We start from the raw sequence: 17,840 nt of genomic DNA, 5'->3' as shown, positions 1-17,840 counted from the left end.
GTACAGATTGAGCTCTGAAGAACAGGATGAAAGAACTGATAGTCTACCCTGTTTTATTACCCAAATGAAAGCCATCTCTTGTGGGGACACAGTAACTTGAAATTATTAGGATAAGTTACATATATATATATATATATGCCTTATACCACATCTTATTAAATAGCTAAGAATTGATGTAACACTCAAGGTGAAAATAATAAGAATTTAGGTTGATAGCAGCTTATTACCTGGGCCAGCATATTTCCTAATACTGAGCCCTGCAGAAAATGAATCACTCTGCTTTCTCGGATATTATACAACTACATAATATTTCTTGATATTTTCTGCTTTACTGTATAAAATTATTCTCTTCCAAACATATTTTTCCTCCCAGAAATGCTTATTCAATTTTAATCTTTACTTTTTCTTTTATTTTTGAGACCGGGTCACATGATGAAGCCCAGGCCAGTGTGTTTACAATCCTCTGACTCAGCCTTCTGATTATAAGCTTGTGTCATTCTGCCTTGCTTCTAATTTTAATGTTAGTGATTGAATTTTAAAGACAAGCATGCCTAAAGATGCATATATACACATACACACATATATGGTATATATGTGTATATACACACATGTGTAACATATGATCAGTACTTACATTGTAAACATTGTATAATGCATGTGTTATATGTAATACAATATACCTACATTTGTTTGTATATATTTGATATTTATTCCATGTTTCCCTGTGAATTAAAATTTAAAGAATGGCTGAGTTGCTTCACCAGAAATAATTTGGGGGCAGGCATAAACACCTTAGTTACTGGATAACAATGTTTTTCAACTGGATCTGGAGGTGAGAATATGTGTCCAGAACACGGTGTTATATAAAATGTCTGAAATGAATTAAGAGTGAGTTTAGCAAGCTGGGTGCTGGTAGCTACTCAGGAGGCTGAGATCTGAGGATTGCAGATTGAAGCCACCTGTGTTAGAAAAGTCCCTGTGAGACTCTTATCTTCAACAAACTACTCAAAAAAGCCCTAAGTGGTACTGTGGCTCAAGTGGTAGAGTGCTAGCCTTGCACAAAGAGGCTCAGAGACAGGGCCCAGGCCCTGAGTTCAAGCCCCAGGACTGGCAAAAAAAAAAAGAAAAAGAAAAATTAGTTTAGCAAAGGTTCATGTTAATTTATTAGGTTTTCAATTGTCTGTCAACTAAATAGATCTTACATTTATAATCCACAATATTTCTATTCTTGGCCTTGTAGGGCGAGTTTTCTGTATGTCAACCTCAGGTTTGTAAATGTAAAAGAATGAATCCTAGGGAGAAATCTGAGCAGTGTGAATCTTTTTCTGGTTAATTTGCTTTATGTCCTGAATATGATTCTTGTTGTGGGCTTCAATGTCTTATTTGCATAGTGAAGCTAGTCTTGATCACCATATGCACAGAACTTTTCATGTAAGAACTGTATGAGAGTAGATTATACCCACCTATCCCAAGGATGGGCACATCACATTATAAAATAACTACATGGGAATGAGAACATCAGCATTCTCCTTGGTAGTTCTTCATTATGTAAGAATAAAACCATAATTGGCTATTTAGTTTCCACTTCCCAGTGCCACATGCAACTTTCTATGGAGATTATTAATTTTCTCTCCTTGATGTGCTACTGCAGTAATTATGATTGCTTCCACACTATACTTGGGGAAACTGAGACACAAAGAAGTCAAGCAACCTGCTTAAGGTGTCGAAGAATTGGTGATTCACATCTGGACACATTACCACTCTGCATAATAAGGAAACATATGACTTTTACCTTCAGCTTGTTAATAAAACCATTGATGTGGTGATAATTCTTGACATTTTTATAATGCATGTGGTATTTCATGAGATTCCTAGACAACCTAGAAATATTATTTGCTTCATTTTATAGATGAAAAAAACCAACAAAGTTCAGAAAGAAGAGATAAGCAGAGGGATGAGTAAGAATTCAAGTCTTCTGAGACACACTGCAATGAATATTTCACTATATCCTAATCTCTAACAAGCAATGGTCTAGAAGGAAGGCAAAAGGCAAGTCTAAAAGCCAAACCTTAATTTAATTTGGGAAAAACCTCCCCAAGTCTAGCCTGCATTGTTTGTCTCATTGCTAAAAGGCAAAGGGATGAAATGACTTCTCTTTGCACCCATCAGGAAATATATCATCTCTCTTAAGCCATCCTCAAATCTTCTACGATGAAAAAGAAAACCTTAGATTAATTAACAGCTTAAGAGCACACAGGATAAAAACAAATAGAACAAAGGAAACTGTGATTAGAATGAGATACTAAACTGATAGCAAGGACAATGAAGAATATAAATTCAAATAACTTAAAAAGAAAATGTAGGGAAGAGAGAGGAAATGAATATTTTGTTAAGCTCAAGGAAATGTGATTGAAATAGGAAAGTAATTAAATGGACAAAGGAGACTTCATCTTTTACCTGGGAGCCATTCCCCACTTACAAAGAGGCCAACTGAATCTAGACAAATTCAGGCATACCCAATCAACATGAATTAAAATAAACGGAATCGAGAGGTATCTGCCAGCACATTCTGCTTACAAAAAACCCCAACAAATCATCTTTCATCAGTAGACCACTGTGTAACTATAAAATAAGAGTCAACTGATGAATATGAACTATCTTTAATAACAAGAAATCTATTGTTTTCCAAATTATTGGGTTTCCTCTCTTCAATCAAAATTTTTCTAGGATTAAATCTTAGTAAAATAAGATTTGGGTAAGAATTAAGTAGTTAGTGAATATTGATATCTGGGTCCACAATTCTCAGTGTTACTATGAAGCAAAAAGGTAGTGATTGCTATCTTCTTATTTTACAAATATGCATTAATTTAGAAAATGATTTAAAAGAGGAATCAAGGGCTGGGGATATGGCCTAGTGGCAAGAGTGCCTGCCTCATATACATGAGGCCCTGGGTTAGATTCCCCAGCACCACATATACAGAAAATGGCCAGAAGTGGCGCTGTGGCTCAAGTGGCAGAGTGCTAGCCTTGAGCAAAACGAAGCCAGGGACAGTGCTCAGGCCCTGAGTCCAAGGCCCAGGACTGGCCAAAAAAAAAAAAAGAGGAATCAAGTATTTCATTTTCTGGATATAGCTAAGCTAGTTTAGGTTTATACATGGAAGCACAACCACCCAACAATGGGATCTATTCTCTTTCCCTTACAAAGCAAAGGATTGTTGACCTTTAGTTCCACAATGCCACAATACAACTACAGTCTGTTACTAAAAAGTGGTTGGGCATGAAGCCAGAGAGGCTAGTGGGGTAGGATCAGAAAAATTTTTGAGACTGTGAAATTACCATACAGATCAATGACAGAGCTATGACTATACTTCAAGGAGTAAGACAGTGTGACTTTTGCAATGGAAATATGGTTCTTTTCCAGAAACCTAGCTATTAGTCAGTAAAATTCACATTTGGTTTTTCATAGTCCGGTGTCACTTTGTAGAAATGAGTCCCAAGGAAAAAGCTGAAGCACATTTCCCAAAAGTCTCTTTGTTGTTGTAGTTTGGGTTTGTATCAGTGTTCAAACTCAAGGTCTTGACTGGTGCTCTACCTCTTGCATGATACATCCATTCTTGCTTTTTGCCAGTTATTTTAGAGATGGAATCTTGAAGTCTTTTCTGCCAAGAATGGCTTCAAACTGAGATCTGAGGCTGAGTACCTAGGATAATAGGCAAGAGCTATCAGCACCTGGCTGAGAACCTTACATTTTAAGTTTTCAAGTACTGCTAGGATTTTCCTGATGTAGAAGCATTGGGACCTTTTGTTAATATTTTGTTGTTTTTCTACAAAATATTTGTATTTGCGCTATAAAATAATTAATGTTGATTAATTATTTGACAAATGTTAATTGATGTTAAGCATTAATAAATTAATGTTTTTTCTCTAAATAATTATTATTGAAAATTAGAAAGCATAGGAAAGTAAAAACACTCTAAATTATATATCTAACAACAAGTAGTTACCAGCCAAGAAAACAATACACCATTGTGTTTCCATTTGTGTAATGTCCTTCACATGAAAAATTTGTGACAAACAAGGCACACTAAAATAAAACTCTATTGTGTCAAGTATTTTGTAAAAAAAAAAAAGTGGTTACCATTCTAATGAATAATCTTTTTCAATGTAGAAAAGACAGCTAATTTTTTGTTGTATAAAATATTAGAATGTCTTCTAAAGGTCTATTTTATACCACGTACTGTCAGAAAATAATGAAATGATTCAATAGTTCTGATTTGGCAGTTTAAGAATCTTGGCAAAATATGGATTATCTATTAGGTTACTCCAGTCCACAAGCACATGAAACATCAGTTCAACCATAGGACAAACATTATATGGCACTTCTAGAAAATCTTATAAGACAGGAGATACATCCTTCTGTTACTCTGATTGTATGGAATGTGGAAGCATTTTTACCATTTTTCCATTCCTTCTGCATCGTAAAGATGGTAGAGGCCAGACTCTTAAAGATAGCAGAACAATGAATGAGCAACAGAGACATAGAATAATTTCTGTATCTTTCATACCAGTTCTAGATTGCCTGCCCTGAATTGTCTCTAGGAAAGAAAATAATAGAATATTAATTTCCTTAAGTCTCTGTATATCAGATACAGATCTTTGTACTTGTAACTGTATTTATTATTTTTAATTTAATTAATTTTATGGTAAAGGTGATGTACAGAGGGGTTACAGTTATATAAGTAATGTGATGAGCACATTTCTTGCCAAACGTTGTGTAACTATATTTACTTTTAAAAGACACTAGATATCTTTGCATAATTAACTAGGTATTGAAGCAAAATATATATTAGAATGTTTAATACTACAACAATCCAAACAGTGAATATCAAGTATTAGTAATCCTTAAACATTCTCTTAGAAGATTAATATCTTTATCAAATTTTCCAAGAGCTGGGAGGCCATAGGGCTAGGCATGCCAGTTGGAATAGAGACATTTTTTCATTAACATTGAAAGAGAATGAACAAACAACTTTTCAGGAAAGTTTCAAAAATTGAAGGATCCCAGATATCTTTACAAAACAGTGAGCTCTTAGTTCTGTTGTGCTGGCAAAAGTAATTAGTGATTCCCCCTCTTTCTTTCAGAAACCTTGTCTTTGATGGAAATGTCGAAACTGACATACTTCTATTAAAATAGCTTTGTAAAATACCTAACTTACATTCATCAAAGCAATTCAAGTCCATTGATCAAGATTATGAACACATAAGATAATGCTAAGTGAAATGAACTCCATGTTATGGAAACGAGTGTTATATCACAGTTGTAACTACTTTCAACATGCCATATGTAACTGTAGCCTCTATTATTGATGATATTCCTGTATCACCTTCCTGTGGTTGTACCTACACTATCTCTGTATCTTATCTGAGTATATTGGAAACTGGGTATACTGGTATTAGAACTAGGAAATTGGAAGGGAATACCAAAATCGAGAGACACAGGGTAAAAAAAGACAAACAACTACAAAAGCAATACTTACAAACTGTTTGGTGAAAATGAACTGAACATCTGAACAACTCATGGAGAGGGGAAGAGAAAGGGGGAGGGGGGAATGAGGGATGAGGTAACAAACAGTACAAGAAATGTATCCAATGCCTAATGTATGAAACTATAACCTCTCTGTAATTCAGTTTGATAATAAAAAAAAATATATATATATATATATAAAGATATATGGTACTCAAGAATAAATAGGTTGGATTAAAATCTCTTTGAACAATTGAAGATAAAACTGTCCAAGTCATTAAAAGAAAGAAAGATTAGAAACTTTCATAGACCATAGGAGTTGGGAGTGAAGTTGGAGGACAAGAATTACATGTAATGTGGGTCCTGAACTCAGTCTTAGAAAAATAAAACATGTTATGGGGAAACTTCCAATAGCTGATAATATTTGGAGTTCAACTGACAGTCATGCACCAGTGTTTGAAGACTTAATTGTGATAAATGACCAGAGTAATATAAGCCACAAACAGAAGCAGATACTGGGTGTTGTAACTATGAACCCTCTGTTCTATTATTACAATTTCTCTTCACATTTTTCTTAAAGTATTCATTTCTATTGAAAAATAATTGGGAAGATTTGTTGATAGGATATTCATACAATTGAAGATGGTCCTATAGTTCCCTCCCTTTTCTTTTTCACAGCAATAACCAATTTGTCTTCAGATTTTCCTCATACTTTATTTTCTTTGTTCCTTGTTATATTTTTCTCTCTTTACTTTTCTTTAATTCAACATATTTAACTAAATTTGGGACACAAATCATACTTGTGTTCCCACAAAGCCACCCTGTAGTAGTAAGCTTTGTATAGACAAAGGTCTTCTTTTCCCCATGGTTCTCCCTCCTCTTCCCCTTCCCATATTTTACACAGAATAAGTACTTGGTATGTTTCTGTTAAGTAGGTTTGGAATTAATAAACAAGAAGTATAGTACAAGGGCTCTCATAATTCTGGAATGATTTATTACCTTTGCAAACATTCCAACATAAAGTCAGATTTAATTACAACACTTAACTTCCAGCTCTCATATTTGTTTCACAGTGCTAAGTTGGACAGATTTTCCAGTACATGAACCACTCTGGTTAACATCAGAAGCCTCCAGGAGTTCTGCAAACTCTTTGAAGTAACCAATGGGAACAGAGAAAAGAAGACCCTATTTTTAGAAAAATTAAAAATACAACCATGCCTAGAGATTGACTGGAATTCCTACAATTGCCATAAGGTGCTTCTTTTATTTGTAAAGAATGCCCTGTAAATCAGTGAAAACAATGTTTATTCTGGGTCCTTCCCTGCTCATTTTGTCAATATCAATATCTATTACTTTATATTCCTATGGTTTGTTGCTTCAACTCTCTTTTTAGCACTTGTCATTATGGAACTCCACTCCTTCCTGCCTAGATAACTTTGGAAGTTTGTTTTGGTAGATTACGATAAGAGAAAATATGCAACACAGTAATCTGGGAAGAAAACAAGACAAAACAACAGCACTTCCAGGGAGTATTTTTAGCAGAACTGAATGTGGAAGGGAGAAGGGAATGAAAGCATGACAAAGAGAAATGTTTCAGTACGGTTATCTTGAAACTCAGCAAAGGGAAGTTTAATTTAGAAGTTAAATCTAGAGCTTAGTCTATCCAAACTGGAATCTGGCTTTGGAAAAAAAGAAACTAGAAGATCCTGTTGATGCTCTACACATACCCATTGAGTCTCTTGCTGATCGCCAAACACTCCAGATTCTGCTGTGTTTTCACTCCTACCTGCTTGCACTCACATCTTGGAAAATAGCCCTCTGCAGCCATAAGGTTCTGCTTAAACCAGTGTTTCTCAAAGTAAAGTTGCCTTAGTGTCATCAGAGAACTTATTGAAGATGCATATTCTTGGACCTCACTGTTCCCATCTACTGGATCAAAAATTTTAGGAATGTAGAACAACAATCTGTACATTATTAAGCTCTTTAGGATCTCAATTTTGGGGCTTATGGACTTACCCATATGGGAAACCAAGTGAATGGGAGTTTATACTGTGGGGGGAACTCAGCCTTTAGTCAATGCTAAATGGAGTAAGGGTACCCATACTCTAGATGTCTCTTCTCTGTTGGGCTAAATAAGAGATGGTATTTCAACTGCTTTTACAACTTCATGCAGAATGGGACCAAAATTATCCTCTGGAAAAGTCTCATGTACCCAATTTCCTTGACTTCCTTCCTTCCTTGTGCCAGTCCTGGGGCTTGAACTCAGGGCCTGGGAACTGTCCTTGACCTTCTTTTGCTCAAGGCTAGCAGCACTCCACCACTTGAGCCACAGTGCTACTTCTGGCTTTTTTCTATTGATGTGGTACTGAGGTACTCAGGGCTTCATGCATGCTAGGTAAGCACTCTACCACTAAGCTACATTCCCATCCCCTGACCTCTTTCTTTCTTTCTTTCTTTTTTTCCAAATTTTTATTATCAAACTGATGTACAGAGAGGTTACAGTTTCATACGTTAGGCATTGGATACATTTCTTGTACTGTTTGTTACCTTGTCCCTCATACCCCCCTCCCTCCTCCCCCTTACCCTTTCCCCCCCTGAGGTGTTCAGTTCACTTACACCAAACAGTTTTGCAAGTATTGCTTTTGTAGTTGTTTGTCTTTTTTTACCCTGTGTCTCTCAATTTTGGTATTCCCTTTCAACCTCTTTCTTTTTAATCTATGCCTCCCTCACTCCCCACCAGTGGTTCGCAGGTCTACTCCCCAACAAATCAATTCCATATGTGTCTTCAGCTCAGGGCTGGATTCTAAAAGACTAAGTTAAAACTACCTTCTTTGGTAAAAAAAAAATTCAAATTTAATGTTTTAGTCTGGTCAGTTGGTGTTAGCAATAGCTTCTAGACTCTAGATACTACACTATAGGCTGGGGATCAAAAGATAAGTAGGATTTTGTCTCTCCGCAAAGAACTCAGCGCTAGTACTAGTAGTGGTAGGAAGAAGAAAGTCTTGAAATTTTCAACAGTGGTAGGGAAATACCTCACCAACATTCAGTGAAATTTCAAAAAATTCTTAAATATTTATCCAAATGGCTGAAATGTAGATGAAGATTACTCGGGTTATTAAAATGAGACAAAATGTTCCAGCAGAAACTGTGAATTAAAACATAGGAATGGGGACACAGAAATGCTATGTGTACCTTGGTGTTGATATGCTAAGTTCAAATTGGAGAGCAGAGCAGAAGGTGATGTAGTTGAACACATGGGTAAGTTCTTTATTTCTCTATCTCTCTCTTTACCTCTCTTTCTCTGTCTTTCTGTCTTTTCTTTTTTTAATGAGGAAGTCCTAAATCATAAGAAAACTTTTTTTCTGCCCTGGTAGCATCATATTTATTGTGAGAATAATAAGTATGTGCTGACAGATAGCAAAAATGTTTGTTTGAATGTGTGCTCTTAGAAAAGCCCTCTGGACAGGGCATGAAGGTATACATTTGTAATCCCAGCCCATGGGAGGCAGAGGTGGGAGGATCAAGAGTTCAATGCCAGTCTGGGCTGCATGGTGAGCTCCAAACCAACCTGGGCTGTATATGAAGACCCTGTCTCAATAAACCAAGGACTTAGTATGAACAGCATGTGTATAATAACCCTTGGTTCTAGAGCCAGCACTACAGGCTGGCAGGCAAGTCCAAGGAAGGAAAGAAGAAAGGAAAAAGATCATGTCAAAGGGTATTGCTATAGTCCAAACAAAATATGAAAAAGCCTGAACTAGAGGAGCAGTGGAACTAAGAAAATGTTTAACAATTGAAATTGGCAAGGTTTTTGACTTAACAAATATAGTCCTATATTATAGGAAGGAATGAAGCATAACCAAACCCAGCTTTCTAGAATGAGCAATGCAACTAACTTAGAGTCATAATCATTTCCATTCAGCCAATTATGAGTGAGAAATGAAAACAGTCATGCTGAGAATTGTTCTCCTACCTTGGGAAAGCTAGATACAACTATTATGCTCAATCAACATAATCCATGGAAAACTTCATCAGCACTGAAAGATGCAAACAGTTCTGATAAGCAGTAATGCAGAATTGCCTGATCAACCAATCACCAGACACAATCAATACACAAGCCCATTTAGCTAAACACAATTAGTAAATAATTGCTTTAAATGCAAAACTTATTAAATTTTCTAGTGTTTTTAAATAACTAACAAAATTCTAGGTTTTATGAGGATTAGACAGAGATATGCAAAAATTTAGCAGAACAGTAAGTGGTAATGAAGATGCATTTGTGGGTCGGTAGGAAATGAAAACATAATCAATTTGAGCATTCAGAATGGAACTGCAAAGCAAATCCCACACGTGACTACAGGATCAGAGCAAATGCATGTAACTCTAATTCACAAGTATTAAATATGCACTTATTTGAAATAGGTAAGTCAAGCTGGATGCAAAGGGGACAGGCCTGCGAAATGGCTAGGAAATGGGTGCCCAGGTGCTGGCATGGAAGGACCTAAAGGACAATGTGATAATATGTAGGCTCTTGAGCCTATGGCATGGGGGGAACAAAAGTGACACAGCAGTAGGACCTGAGCAAGAATTCAGTTCCTCTTGTGCTCATGTGTTCAGCCTCCTGACTCTTAGAAAGGCCCCTTAATGACACTTACATATCTCTTTCCCTCAGTGTTTCATTTGATTGGAAGTTCTTAGTAGCTAAAAAGAGAGAAGCAACAATAGGTTCATAAAACAATGCCTGGCTTTCTTGTCCACCTAAAGGAACAGTTATGTCAGCAGGAGAGGCAGTGGCTGAGATATCTTCAGCTTCCAAGAAACTTGGGTACATACTCAAGTGCCAGATTGAATAAATCAAGAGTGGTGTCAAAATAGGCAGCCAGACCAAACATATACTCATCTATATATCTTGCACCTATCTATCTACATACCTACTAACTATCTATCTATCTACTATTGATCCTTCCATCCATACAGAGAGGGTACAACACATCAAGGTTGAGAGTAGATGGTAGAGATTTCAGTGGAAGAATGGGGACTGCCAAGTATTTTGGCAATTAGAGGGGTTTTTTAAGGGGTTAACAGTAGTACCCCCACCTCAAGTATTAATACCATCATTAGCACTAATACCATTAGTATTAATATCAGCAATGGTATTATCATACCATGTATATCAGATGACATAAAAATAAGACTGCTTTACTTGCATTAAAGTGATGAGATCTCCAAATGTGGAATATGAGTGTGGTATGATGCAGAGTCTAAGGACAATGAATTAATTTAATTGCCTCCAGTAGTCTAGGGAAAGAAAGACCAAGTTAGAATCAGTAGCTAAAAAATATCTTTCAATCATTTAACTTAAGATACAGAGGACTTTCACTGAAAGGTCTAAAATTCACTTGTTTCATTGTAAGGTTAGAAGCACTGATTTTTTTTTTGAACAATAAGTGAATACTGTTGTTAAGGATGCTAACATTTCTCAGGGGAGTTTTAGTATCCTCTAGCCTCAGGGGTTACTAAGGGACCACACAGATCAGAACTAGTACTTGTGAGAACACAGGCATCTGTCTAAGTCTGCTGAATAACTGATTTTAAATCTGGGCCATTCTGTGATTTCCCAAGCTTCTAGTCTTTTAAAGAGACCCATTGTGTCACTGAATTTGAGCTGAGGAATCTGTGAGAAAACAAGAAATAAAGTGTGAGAAGTTGTGGGTTAGGCAGGGTAAGAAGATGGATTCCATGTGATTCTGTGAATGAGAACTTCCAGGGTAACAGGATATGATCGCTTAAGAATTAGGAGGACTGCTGAAAATCATGGAGAAACAGAAAGGCAACAGACTACAGTAGGAAACAGTATATAGCTGCATATCCTACTCTCCTGAGGTGGGGGAAAGCCAAAGTAACACCAGCCAGAGCTCCATGCAAATCTGGTGTCAACCAACTGACTGCTAGTCCTACCTGCAAGATAAGTTCAACGTGGGGAATTTGGCACACAACAAGCATTCCTATGTGGCAGGCTAGCATTAGCGAAGACATTCTGTCATCTCCTATACTGTGGAGTACAACCCCTAGGTATCATCCTATTATTAAGACTGAGCTACTCTGGGGACAGGAAAGCAAGGAATTTTAGAAGCCCAGGGAGCCTAGGGATACTCTTCCATAGTGTCTGAGTGGGAGACAGTCATGAGAGGCATTTGTGGAGAGTGAAAGGGTCAGACATGAACCCACTGAGAAGTTTACGGAGCTGGCAACTCAAGCTGTGAAGGACCAGGTGATGGTGGCCTTTCCCATTAGAACAAAAGCAAACCTCATAGCCTAAGGACGGCTGTAAAAACAGCCCCCCAAGTCTGTGGTCAGCAGATTGCTTGGCTTCAGGATGTCCCTCCTGCAGCTTCTTCCTTACTTCAGGAAAGGACTGAGAATCCAAAGCCCATGAATTTGTTCATTTTCTAACTCAGGGTGGATAACTGTTGAACTAGGTCTGAAAGTTCTGAGGGTGGATGACGGAGTGTCTGATTCCCTCCATGTCACTGTTATGGTACCGAACTCAGTGCTTTGTTTGTTTTTCCTTCACTCTGATAAAATTGAAGACTGGAATGCTTGCTGTCTATAAGGACACAAACTCAGGTCCCTGTGAAGCAAGTCAGAACATGCCTGGCCAACAAGCTGCACACTTCCTTTTGGTCAGCAGCAACTCCTGATATATAAAGAAAGGAAACTTCTTAACTGAAAGCAACCATTAAGTGGGCCAATGACCTCTGACTGGCCCCATCCTTAGCTCACATATAATGCCAACTGGTGTCCAGGAATTATGGAAGACCTCACATAGTTTTGATCTTTCTGAATGATGCCTCAGATTGAGCTCAGTGCCCTCAGCACATAACTGAATGCTTGGATATTAAGATGTACCCCTTGTCCAGTGGAGAGTACTACAAGGCAGCCCTGCCATTACCTAGTTCTATCTGAATATTAAGACTATCTTTTTAATTTTATTTTTTTGTTTCATTGTCAAATTGATGTGCAGAGAGGTTACAGTTTCATATGTTAGGCCTTGGGTCCATTTTTTGTACTGTTTGTTACCTTTATTAACTGAAAGAACACAAATGACTAAAACCTACAATCACCTTATTGGCCTCAGATGCAGAAATCTCAACACAGCATCAGAGGTAATATAATAAGCTATGGCAAGTATCATGCTCTGAAACTCAACAATTCCACAGAAGAGACTTTAGTGACAGTGAAGTGGATTGAAAGCCAAAGAATTCCAGAGTGATTGAAAGAATGATCAATGAAACTTAAGAAGATGCCAATAAAAACCTGAAAGAATTCATATAAGAAGAAGGCAACTAAACACTTGAATGAAATAAATAAGACAATGCAGGATATGAGATAGAAAGTCAATAAAGAGATAGCAATCTGAAGAAATCAAATTGAAAAATTGAAACTAAAAGGCTCAGTAAGCCAAACAAAAGATTCAGTTGAAAGCCTCACTTAATTATATCAAACTGAATACAGAATATCATAAATTGAAAACATAAACTGGACTGATAAGCATTCAGACATTTATAAAATAAGAAAACATAAATGAAGTCAGTTATCATATAATGAAGATACCTGTATATACATGCTTATTGAAGCATGATTCACAATAGCCAAACTATAGAATCAATACAGGTACCCAACAACCAATGAATGCTTATAGAAAATATTGTTACATATACACATGCACTTACTGTTCAGCCACGAAGAAGATAAAAATTATGTCATTTGCAGGAAAACGCATGAAATTGGAAACCATTATTTTAAGTGAGATAAGCTAAATGGAGACAGACAAACATTATATATTGTAACTCATAAAATCTAGATTTAAAGTATAATAATATCACATGATTGAAAAATGAGTGCTGTATATTCCAGAGAGAAATTGGGAAGGGGAAAATTGAGAGTAACAGGAGTGAAAACAACCTAAGTTGTGTATGAATATGTATATGTATATGTGTGTTTGCATATGACAGAGAGAATAACATAATGAAGTTCACTAAAACTTTATAAGCAAGGAGGAGGGAGAGAGTTTAAGGAAGAATATCAGAAAGGGTGAATTTGGTCATTATATATCATAGGTGTGTATGATAATAATTTCAATGAAGATTCTTTTTACTAATAACTTATGCTAATAAATATATAACTACATAAAAGAACTCACACAAATTGATAAAAATAATGAACAAAACATACAAGACTTTGGAATACCATTAAAATATCAGATTTACAAATGAGTCACTTAAAAAAGAGAAGTTCTGCATACTAAAGACATAGAAAACATATTCAATAAACCAATAGCAGAAAATTTCCCAAACTGAAAAATAATGGAGATTTATATACAGAAAGCTTTTTTTTTCCTGTAAACAGATCATATCAGAAAGGAATGTTCCTGCATCACATTATAGTTAAAATATCATATGAACAAACAAGGTAAGAATACTGAAAATGGAAGGAATTGCTATGATCACAGATAAAGACAAACACATCAGAATAATATCTCAACAGAAACTTTAAAAACAGGAAAGGCATGAAATGATATATTTCAGCCTCTGAAACAAAATAATGGCTGGCCTACACTACTGTATACAACAAAGCTCTCCTTTACAATTGAGGAAGAAAAGAAAACCTATCAAAACAAAAACTAAAGGAATTCATGACCACTTAAAGGAATCCTACACAGAGGAATGGAAAATAAAATAATCATAAGAGTGTGGGGAAGACTAAAGTCTACTAGATGAGTAGACAAATAAATGAGTATGAGGAATAAATCATGCATTACCACAACAAAAATGATAGGAATTGCTACATGTATTTCAATAATATCACTCTGAAAGCTAATGGTCTCATTTTCTGCTCAAAGCATACAGGCAGGTTGATTGGATTCAAAATGAGATCCAACCATTTGTTACCAACAAGAAACAGATCTCACAGGCAAAGACAAATATAAGCTTATGTAAACAGATATTCCAAGTAAATGGAGCCTGCAAGCAAGCAGGAGTAGCTATACTTACATCTGAAAAAGAGACAAAAACTGACAGTCCATCAACACTATGTATCCGCTGTCAAGATGTATGTGCCAAATGTCATCAGAGAGAAAGTCATGAAATGAACACATTGAACAAAAAAACAGAGACCCAACAAGACAATAGCAGATGAATTTAATATCCCATTATCAGCAATACATACATGATTTAGACAAAAATACTGGCAAGCTTCAGAATTAAATGCAGTATAAAAGAAGTACACTTAACAGACACAATAGAATATTTCACACCGCAGCTGCAGAACAGACATTCTTTTCAGGACCCTGTGGAATGTTCTCCATGATCTTAAAGTCTTACCATCTCATAATGCAAATATAAATACATATCTAGGAAACTGAATAGGTCAAAAGATGGAATCATATAAAGCTATATTGATAATTTAAAGTTATGCATAGGATATTTACCATATGCTACACATTGTGCTTGTACAGTCTCCACCATGACTCTAGATATGTACTGTTTTTACCTCCACTGTATGGATTAAGAAAAGAGAGAGTTCAACAAAACAGGAAGCTAACTTATGTTCATAACAACAGAAAAGGCAGAATTTGAACTGACTACTCTCTAATTTCAATATATGAAACTGCAACAGCTATGCTAGGTTATATGCTTTTTATTTTATTTTATTGTCAAATTGATGTACAGAGAGGTTACAGTTTCACACGTTAGGCCTTGGATACATTTCTTGTACTGTTTGTTACCTCCTCCCTCATTCCCTCCTCTCCCGCTCCCCTTTTCCCTCTCCCCGCCATGAGTTGTTCAGTTGGTTTACACCAAATGGTTTTGCAAGTATTGCTTTTGGAGTCATTTGTCTTTTTATCCTTTGTCTCTCTATTTTGATATTCCCTTTCACTTCCCTAGTTCTAATGCCAGTATATTAATTTTAGAAATATACACCTTGGGCTGAGGTGTAGCTCAGTGACAAAGTACAACGTTCTAGGTTTGATACTCAGTACCATTTTTAAAAAAGAAAACTATACACCTCCTATATCAGAAGTTACTCGTCCATTCTCAGGTTCTTTGAGTTCTTATAACCACAGAGTAGTTCAATTATGAAGGGATCTCAATACAATTTTCTGCTAAAATTTGGCAAGTGAAAAATGTGTACAGCTGGAAGATTGATACTCTTAAAGAAGTGAGAGCTTTTGCAGAATGAGAAATTTTCTGGGGTGAGTCAAACAGCAGGAAAAAAATAAATGTGAGCTAAATTTGAGTGCAAAATTCTATGGTGAGATTGTGGTAATCAAAAACACCTAAGAGCTAAATACAGGATGTGTGAGAGAGGCACTTTTATCCAGCTGTCCTAACACCTCAGAGATAAGTCTATAGGAAATAGTCTTTCATAATATATGAATGAATAAAGGCAGTTCATGGACCTTTTCAGTGGTTTTTAGTATCTATAGAAATATTCTATTTTCAAACAAAAAAAACAGATCCAAAATGAATCATTTCATTATTTTCCATTTCAACTTTCAAAGCAAAATGGTTCTTTCTGAAAAAGTATCAAAAATTGAGACTAAAGCTTATAAGCTGGACATTTAGGTAAACTCTATTCAAATTGTTTCAGTAACAATCAAATACACTATTTATGTTCTATCTATTCCTTAAATCTACCTGTGTGTACGTATTGTTTATATAATGCTGCATGCGTTATTTTATCTCAACTCCCCAATGACACTGAGAATCACAGGATATCAGTAGGCCTATTTTATTGTTGGCAGAACTGAGCCAGAAAGTTTGAAGTATTTACTTAAGGACAAAAGCCAGAGGAAGGATTTGAACTTAAGTGATGTACGTGAGTCTTTGAGTGTTATATGTGGGATTGAGGAAGCATAGCAACAGAATGGATGGCAGACAGCCTGCTCAGGTTCAAAGTCAGCTCTTCTGATGTGGGGAAATGTAGTTAATCTTCTGGTAAGTCAGTCACTTTATCTATCACATGGAGATAATAGTAGGATTAAAGGAGTCAGTATTTACAGAATGTCTGGCAGTGTATAGGTATCATACATGTTGCTGCTATTTTTGCTGCTGTATGTGTGGATATCTGTATATTGTAATGTAATGCATTAGTATAGGCATGTAGTGAAGATATGTTCCTAATGTTTATAGTTGGTTTTCAGAACTCTCCATGAACTGGAAACAAAACCAACAGCAAGCATCAGGTTCAAACTCAGGCCTTTCCTGGTCTGTGGCTTTCCATGCACACCTACCCTCATCGGGAGCCGTTCTGTGGGTGATTTGATGTAACCATGCCTGAGCCACTGCTCAGGCATAATAGAATCTGTTTCTTTTCTTTTCACTGTCAGTGCAGATGCAATCTGAGATATGCAGATATCTAAATTATGCCAACCCACTATGACCTAAAAGAGGCACTTGGGAAAAACAGATTAAAGAAAAACAAAGAGAACTCCAAAGATCCCACTTTCCTCCTGATTGCAATTTCTTCATTACCATTGTGAAGTTTCATCTTATCATTGAGACTACATTGTCTAGAAATGTTTTCTATAAAGAATGTGGCCTTGTCAGTCATCTTTCCTCCTTAGTATGGGATGGCAGAACAGCAGTAGCCCTGGAAAACTTAAGAGAAAAGCTTAATAATGCTGGGCCTCATCCTCCATTCCCTAGCAACTACAGTAGAAAATGGCCTAGTGGTAGAGCACTTGCCTCATATACATGAAGCCCTGGATTCGATGCCTCAGCACCACATATATAGAAAAAGCCAGAAGGAAGTTGTGGTTCAAGTGGTAGAGTGCTAGCCTCAAGCAAAAAAGAAGCCAGGGTCAGTGATCAGGCCCTGAGTTGAAGCCCAGGACTGTGAAAAAAAAGGAAGAAGACTATACTTTCAGGGATCACTTCTACAGTTTGTGACTAGAATCTGTATTTTAAGAAGGGCCCAAGCTATTCCTATGCACATGAAAACTGGATAAATAGATCTGTCTGTCAGCAGATAATTTATTTACAAATCCAGTTTCATTGGAGGAGTGAAAGAGGACATTCTTCTAGTTGTTTAATGGTAAAGTCAAACTAATCTCCTTTTGATAGTCAATTCTATGAAACAATGTAGCAATCATTCTGGAAGCAAAGGCAGTTAGTCTCTTCCAGATTTCCCCTCATCTCTCTTATTATTTACTTATTAAAGCTTGAGAAAGCAGATGTGGCCTCACCTGCAGAAACCGAGGAAAATAAAGGAGTGAGTCATCCCACTCCACTATTAGAACAGGCTGGGCTGG

General features: G+C 36.4%; 1 pseudogene; it reads left to right on the top strand.

Annotated features, from left to right (window-relative positions):
- The first annotated feature begins 17,440 nt into the window (after positions 1 to 17,440).
- On the top strand, positions 17,441 to 17,542 carry LOC125358910 (annotated as a pseudogene).
- The last annotated feature ends 298 nt before the right edge of the window (positions 17,543 to 17,840 follow it).

This window comes from Perognathus longimembris, chromosome 10, assembly GCF_023159225.1.
Source record: "Perognathus longimembris pacificus isolate PPM17 chromosome 10, ASM2315922v1, whole genome shotgun sequence".
In the NCBI taxonomy this organism is placed as follows: domain Eukaryota; kingdom Metazoa; phylum Chordata; class Mammalia; order Rodentia; family Heteromyidae; genus Perognathus; species Perognathus longimembris.
This window is presented reverse-complemented; position numbering and strand designations above follow the sequence as displayed.